Genomic DNA, 6997 nt, shown 5'->3' with positions numbered 1-6997 from the left:
CAAGGCTTCTCTTTCTATTGTGGATTAATTCACCTCTGCATCATTTAGCAGTATGCTTGCAAAGTATACTAGATAGTCTTTGTTGTGTTTGCCAAGCTAACATAACACACTCCCTATTGCATAGTTGGAAGCATCAGTATGTACATGAAATTCTATGTCCCAATTTGGTGCCATTAGAACAGGGTCTATGATCAATCTCCACTTGAGGGTTTCGAATGCTTGTTTGCATTCGTCTGTTGAAATGAAGTAGACTAGGAGCTTATATAGGGGTCTTGCAATCATGGCATACCTAAGTATGAACCTTCTATAGTATCCGACATGGCCCATGCAGACATGGACACCCTTGGCATTTAGTGGTGGGAAAGTTCCATGAAGATCTTTATTTTGTCCATGTCAATTGCAATCCCATGTCAAGAGACTGTGTCCCAAGACTACTCCGTGTGTGACCAAGAATTGGCATTTTAGAGGAATCAAAGAGATTCCATACTCCTTGTATTTTTTTCGTACTTCTTCAAGGCATTTCAAGTGATCCTTTTTTCCTGAGTGTACACACAAGTCATCGAGGAAGACTTGTAGGAACTTGTTGAGAAATTCCTTGAAGGCGGTGTACATGACCCTTTGAAAAGTGGATGGGGCATTGCATAAGCCGAATGGCATGACTTTGTATGCAAAAATGCCCCATTCTATGGCAAACGTGGACTTTGCCTGATCTTGAGGTACAATTTGTACTTGGTTGTACCCGCTGAACCCATCCAAGAAGCTATACACTTCAAACCCCGCTACCCTTTCTAAAATTATTTCAGTCAATGGTAGGGGATAGTGATCTTTGATTGTTGTTGCATTGATGTTCTTGAGATTCACACATATTCTAAGATCCTTTTTTTAAATAGGAACAATCACAATTGGTGACACCCAATCGATATGCTCAATCTCATAAATGAAACCAGCATCCAGTAATTTTTCTAGTTCTTAATAGACATGCCATACTTGGGATTTGTCCTGTACGGTCCGCATACCTTTGATTTGGATCCTTCCCTTATTGGTATGATATGTATTGCACCTTTAGGGGAAATCCCTTTCATTCTTTGTAGGACCAAGCCATCCAATCTCTATATTCCATCAACAATGCTTTTAATTCTTTTTCTTCTTCTGGAGTGAGCTGTTCACTGATGTATATAGGCTTTTCTTCTTCTCTGTAAAAGGCAAGATTCAGTTTCCTTGTCTTGGCTAGTCCTTCATAAACTGGGGTATCCTCAATATTCTTTGTTTCTATGAGCTCTGATTCCTTGACTGGCCTAGGGGTTGCTATTGTTGCTTCTCCCCTGGTGTAGTTTTTGAAGTAATTAGGAAATTCCCTTAGGCCTTCATGGCACTTTGAGGTGCTTGCTTGGCTGCTAGCTCCACTAGATGTTGTGAAAGATGTTTGGAACAATTCGGATGTGTTCCCTTGCTCTTCTCTTTTGCTCTAGTATTCACAATTTCACTCTTCATGCTCACATTGGGTTTAAACTTGCAAAGTGTTTTGCTTTGTGAGACTAGTGATGGATTTTTTATAGGAGTCTCACTCCCAAGGAGAGGTTCTTTGGCCGTACATGCATTCAAAATTTGGGAACTCAGGTGCTCTTATGAGTTAAGTCAAATACAATTCCACCACTCTGGTCTGCATTCTTTTGAATTCGTTAAAGTGCTCTATCTTGGCCTTTTGGCATTGCACACTCTCCTTTTTTCTTGACCGATTGCTATTGGTTAGTGCTGGAGGGTCTATCTTGTGGTATTCTATGGCCATGAGTGCCTACAGGATTGCCAAGTCATTGTCAAATACTTGGCCTTCCAAGGTGGCATTATCAGCTTTTGTTTCTAGGTCCCAATCAAAGTCTACACAACCTTTTATTATGGCCTTTTCAAGGTCACTGTCCCACTCGACACTTGCCATGAAGACTGGCATTTCCACCTCTTCTTATTTGTCATCCCAAATCGGTGCTTCTAGTTGAATCATTTGGGCATCCACATCTGGCAACATTGGATGTGTTGTTTTACAATTATCTATTGTATCCAATGCATGTATCCAATGGATGTGTTGTTTTACAATTATCTATTATAGCTAATACCTGTATCCAATTATTGATGTCACTTTGCGTATCCACTTCTATGGGTTTTAGTACATTTGTAGGTACAAGGGATGCATGACTGGTGGCTGTAATGGAGAAAGTGTCTTCAACATTTCTAGGAATAGTGGGTTTGATTTCCCCTGTTCCCAAATTTATCTTGATAGTGGTTTCTCAATTTTGGATTGTGATTCTATCAGTGCCCCAATCATGGAGTAGTAAAGCTTCCAGAATCCATGGTCTTCCCAACAACATTTGGTATGCTATGGCTCCCTTGGGACAATCCAAGATAGTAAACTAGAGAGTGAACCTAACTCCATCAATTCTTGTTGACACATTGTCAACAATACCCAATGGATTCATTTTAGTGTGGTTGGCTAGGTGGATGTTGAATGTGGCATTATGCATCAGAGGTGGGCCCCATTCTTTATATAGATCTCTTGCTAAAATGTTTACACTGGCTCCACCATCCACTATTGCAAGGTATTTGGCCAAAGGCTTTACGCTCTAGCGAGATGGTTACATTTTTTATGTCATCCCTAGCATGAATTTTACTGAAATAACATTTTCTTCATCTTCAGGTGGGGGGAAGTATTGTGAAGATTCTATCTGTCCCTTGAAACTCTCCCACAGTATAGGACAATTTTTCAGTAAGGCTCCAATTGTCATTGTGACAGGGTAGCTTATCAAACTCGCTAGTGCAGTACCATCCAATTGGGGATGTTTTGCCTCTTGCTCCATTACCCTTTAGAAGTTGTTGGGATCAATCACTGTGTCAATGATGGCTGATGAAGGTGCTCTAACCTCTGTTGCTGCCATCATGTCTATCTTAAATTTATGTTGCTCCTGTTGTACCCATTGCCTCAAGGCTTGATAACGAGCCTTCTCAGTTTCAATGTGGGGGTATGCTTCCTTGGATTTTTGGGTGGTACTTTTCGTAGATGTGTTGGGCATGGTCTCACTGAGTTGTGGGACTGGGGTGGCTTGTTTTGCTAGAGGGCTCTTTGATTTTTGAGTGGAAAGGAGTTTTTGCCATGCCCCTTCTTTCTGTTGTCTTATTATGATCAAGACTAGCTGTGATACCACACTTTATGTCGCCACACTATGCCCAACTCCACATTCCCTACAAAAAGGTTGAAATGTAATGGGGTTTACCCTTGTGTGGGCATTCCGCTATGCGATGTTTTTCTCCACAACCGAAACACTTGATGGATGTTCGATATATACCAGGGCCTTACTTGATTAGCATACACCGGAATGAGTCATTCAGCACCATCCATATAGTACATAGGGTATTCTATTTCATACTCATAGTGAGGTTCTAGCGCTTCAGGTTGGAGTTGTTGCACCAGAACTACTAGGGCAAGATTGGAAGCTCGAGGATATTGCAGAGGATTGGGATTCCTCAATAGTTGAGGCACTTGTGTCCTCATTAGGAGGGGGTTGAGATGTGGCACTAGTGCATTAGGTGCTAGTGCTGTTTGCTTGTATACTGGGACTGGCGGCAGTTGTTGGTATTGTTGGGGTTATGCTACCCTCATATTATAGAAATAGGAATTTACATCATGCCCTACAACATTGCAAATGGGACATTATAACCATGGGGGCTGAGCCACTTCTGGTGGATTTAGTCTATTCCTCAGGATTGGGCATTCATTGGCTATATGGTTGGCCATACAGTGTGGGCACCAAACATATTCTCTCCATGGTGGGTACTGTGGTGGCTGAGAGACATGCAACTTTTGCCAATGGCCTGCATCATTTCATCTTTTACTCTTAGGGCCATGGCCCCACTCTATCCTCAGTGGTGCGATCCTTGTTGGAAGTACTTCCCTTCTTCAAAGATTTCTTATCGCGATGACTTGATTTATAGTCATCACTATAGCTGTCAAAATTGGTCATTCCGTCCTCAATGTCAATTGCATCTTCATGAGCATCGCTGAAATGTGCATAGCTACTAACTTTTTTCATGTCCTTGCAAATGGATTTTTTTAGTCTAGAGATAAACCATGCTATGAGGTACTTGCCGTCCGGATGGGGAACACACTTTGCTATTAATCTCTTCATTCTTCCTAAGTATGTTCTGACCTTTTCTTTCTTGCACATTGTTATATTTCCTAGTTGCAATGCGGGGTCATCTTGAAGCCTTTATGTTTGGAACCTTCTTCCGAACTACTCAGATAGCAATGCCCATGTGGCTCTTTCTTCTACAAGAAGGTCAAGGTACCATTTCGAGGCCTCATTTATTCCCCCTTAGCACAACATGTTGTGTTAAAGAGTTGAAGGAATCTGATGGGATCCCCTCGTCCATTATACTTTGGCATTTCCAATTTGTCAAAGTGTCTTCTGCCATTGTTGTTGTTGTTGCAATTGCATCATTGACCAAAGTAATGTACGGGATGTAGATCGCCGTTATCTATTTCTTCTTTAACCCTTAGGTCCTCCATGTTACTTGTCGATCAAGTGAGAGGTTGAATTCTTGGAGAGCGTCGAGGGTAGAAGAAAGTTTGCAAAAGTATACAGGTGCTAGTCTTCATCCAAATCTAAGGTGCATACACAATGCTTAATTGTATCTTTCAAGTGAGTGCATTTGACTTTGAAATCTACAATTGATTTCGACTTTCATAGCCTAAAAATGGCAAAAAATATGCAATCGATCGGTCAAAATCAATGCCTATGTAGTGGTGACAACCAAGACTAAAAATTATGATAAAAAGACTTGAAATTTTTTGTTTGATATAGTCTTTGCGTGCATGAAGTTTGGCTTCATACTGGTGCAATTTAGCCTTCAAACGGCATACGGGCCCCCGAAGAAGGGAAAAAAATGTTAGGGGGGTTAGAGATGCATTAGTGTAGTAGGGACCATCATGTTAATAATGTGCCCAGTATTGCCACATGTGAGTGTGGGAACGTGCCGATACAAACGGATCGTCAACTGGAGGTCAGGGTGGAAACTTATGAGTGAATTAGTATGAAAAGTGGCCCACATGGGGGTGTGAATTGATGAGTTCTAGGGATGCCAAAATGGTGTGGAACTAGTTGGAAAACTTCCCCATAGCGTGGTGTTTCCATGTGTGAATCAATGGTTCAATCCGGGTCCAATTTGGGTCCCAAATGAGCGCATTATGGACCTTTAAATGTGAGTCAATTTTAGGCCTTCTGGGGGGGTCTTGGGTCTAAAATTGGGTGTGAATGGACTGAAAGTCTAACTAACCTAATCAGTTGATCTAACTGTGAGTTAGCCACTAACTTAACTAGTTAGTTTGGATACCCTAACCGCAACTAACCTAACCTAAATTAGTTAATCTAACTGTGAGTTAGTTACACCTAAGGTGAGTTAACCTAACTAATTGTCAGTTAATCTAACCTAACCTAACCTCAAACTTGTCTTTTGGGAAGTTGTATCGTATCTATCATCCTTGTTGGCCTAAAGTATGGTTTCTCTTTTTTCTCCCCACCCTTTTTGCCAAGGCAAAGGAAGGAGTGTGCACGCACATGTGTGTGTGTGTGTGTGTGTGTGTACTCACAAAAAAAGAGTGTGTGTGTGTGTGTGTCTTTAGATTTAATAATCTCGTCAAAAAATGAACCATACAATTAATTCAATCATTCGGATAATTATAAAAAGTTGCGTATGATAAATGGATTGATTGTTTTTTAAGAAAACAAAATTAAGATAACTTTTAACAATATTGCAATCCAAACAATATTTTGGTAAGGATCTGAGCAACATGATTGGCAATAGAATTTTTCTTTATATTGACTTGTTATGGCTTTACCTAGGAATATAGACAACCATATGGATTCTTAGATTATATATATATATAAAGTTTAAGTCACAAGTGGACTAAGGAGAGAATGAGTGAATTGGTTGAGAAGAGATTAATGAAGGTATGGGAGGATTACTGTGCTTGGTGCATCGGTTGATTAAAAAGATATTGTAAAGGAGAGATTTCACGGGGGGTTACATAAAAGTATAATTCATAGTTGGGGAAGTATGTGTGTGTGTGTGTGTGTGTGTGTGTGTGTGTGTGTGTGTGTGTAAAAGAAGACACAACGGAGAGACAATGCTAGTGAACGTTCAAGAAAGGTAGGGTGGCATTGTGAAACTACCATGGTGTGGGCATACAAATGCAAAGAAAATTTGATAAATTCCTTTGACATAAATAGAAGGGGGATGGGTGGATTACAAAGTAAATTTTAAAAAAATGGGGGTTTCAAAGTAAATTTTAAAATTAAAAGTATTAAAAGGGGTTGAAACTTATATAGAATGGGGGCCATATACTTAAGGGCTTAAATTTTGAGTATGAGTGTGTGGGGGGTATAATTTGTAATAATTCATAAAATAGCCAAGAAAACAAGGAGGTAGGAAAAGGGGGGGAAATGTAATAATTCCTTTCAAAGAAATTATATATTCTAAATGAAGGGGGAGGGGGAGGGTTAACTAAATTGACATAATTATAAATAGTCTAAGAACATTTTAAAGGTTAGTTGTATTAATAAGAATCATTCAAGTGGGCAAGTTTATTTTGTGTTAATCATAAGTGGGGAGTGAGGGTGGGGGTGTGGGGACCAAGAATATAAGGGTACATATTCTACCAAAGAAAGGGAAATTTTGTGTGTGTGTGTGTGTGTGTGTGTGTGTGTCTATGTGTGTGTGTGTGTTTAAAGTAAAAAACCTTTTAACAACACGGCACACGAAGCTTAGATAAGGGTGGATAAAAACTTATTTATTACATGGTTGTTCATACAAAGTGTAAACAAAAATTATAATGCCGGTGCACTCTTGACAAGAATCTTACTTACTAAAGAGGAGAATTTGCATACCTGCCACCATCCAACAAGAAAACATGATAAGAACCAGTTTAACTTTAGTTGGGAATACAGGTGTCATA

Source organism: Dipteris shenzhenensis, chromosome 1 (assembly GCF_047967505.1).
Source record: "Dipteris shenzhenensis isolate YYH24624 ecotype China chromosome 1, Dip_SZ_1.0, whole genome shotgun sequence".
Taxonomy (NCBI): Eukaryota; Viridiplantae; Streptophyta; class Polypodiopsida; order Gleicheniales; family Dipteridaceae; genus Dipteris; species Dipteris shenzhenensis.
The sequence above is the reverse complement of the archived record's forward strand: the minus strand, read 5'-3'. Positions refer to the sequence as shown.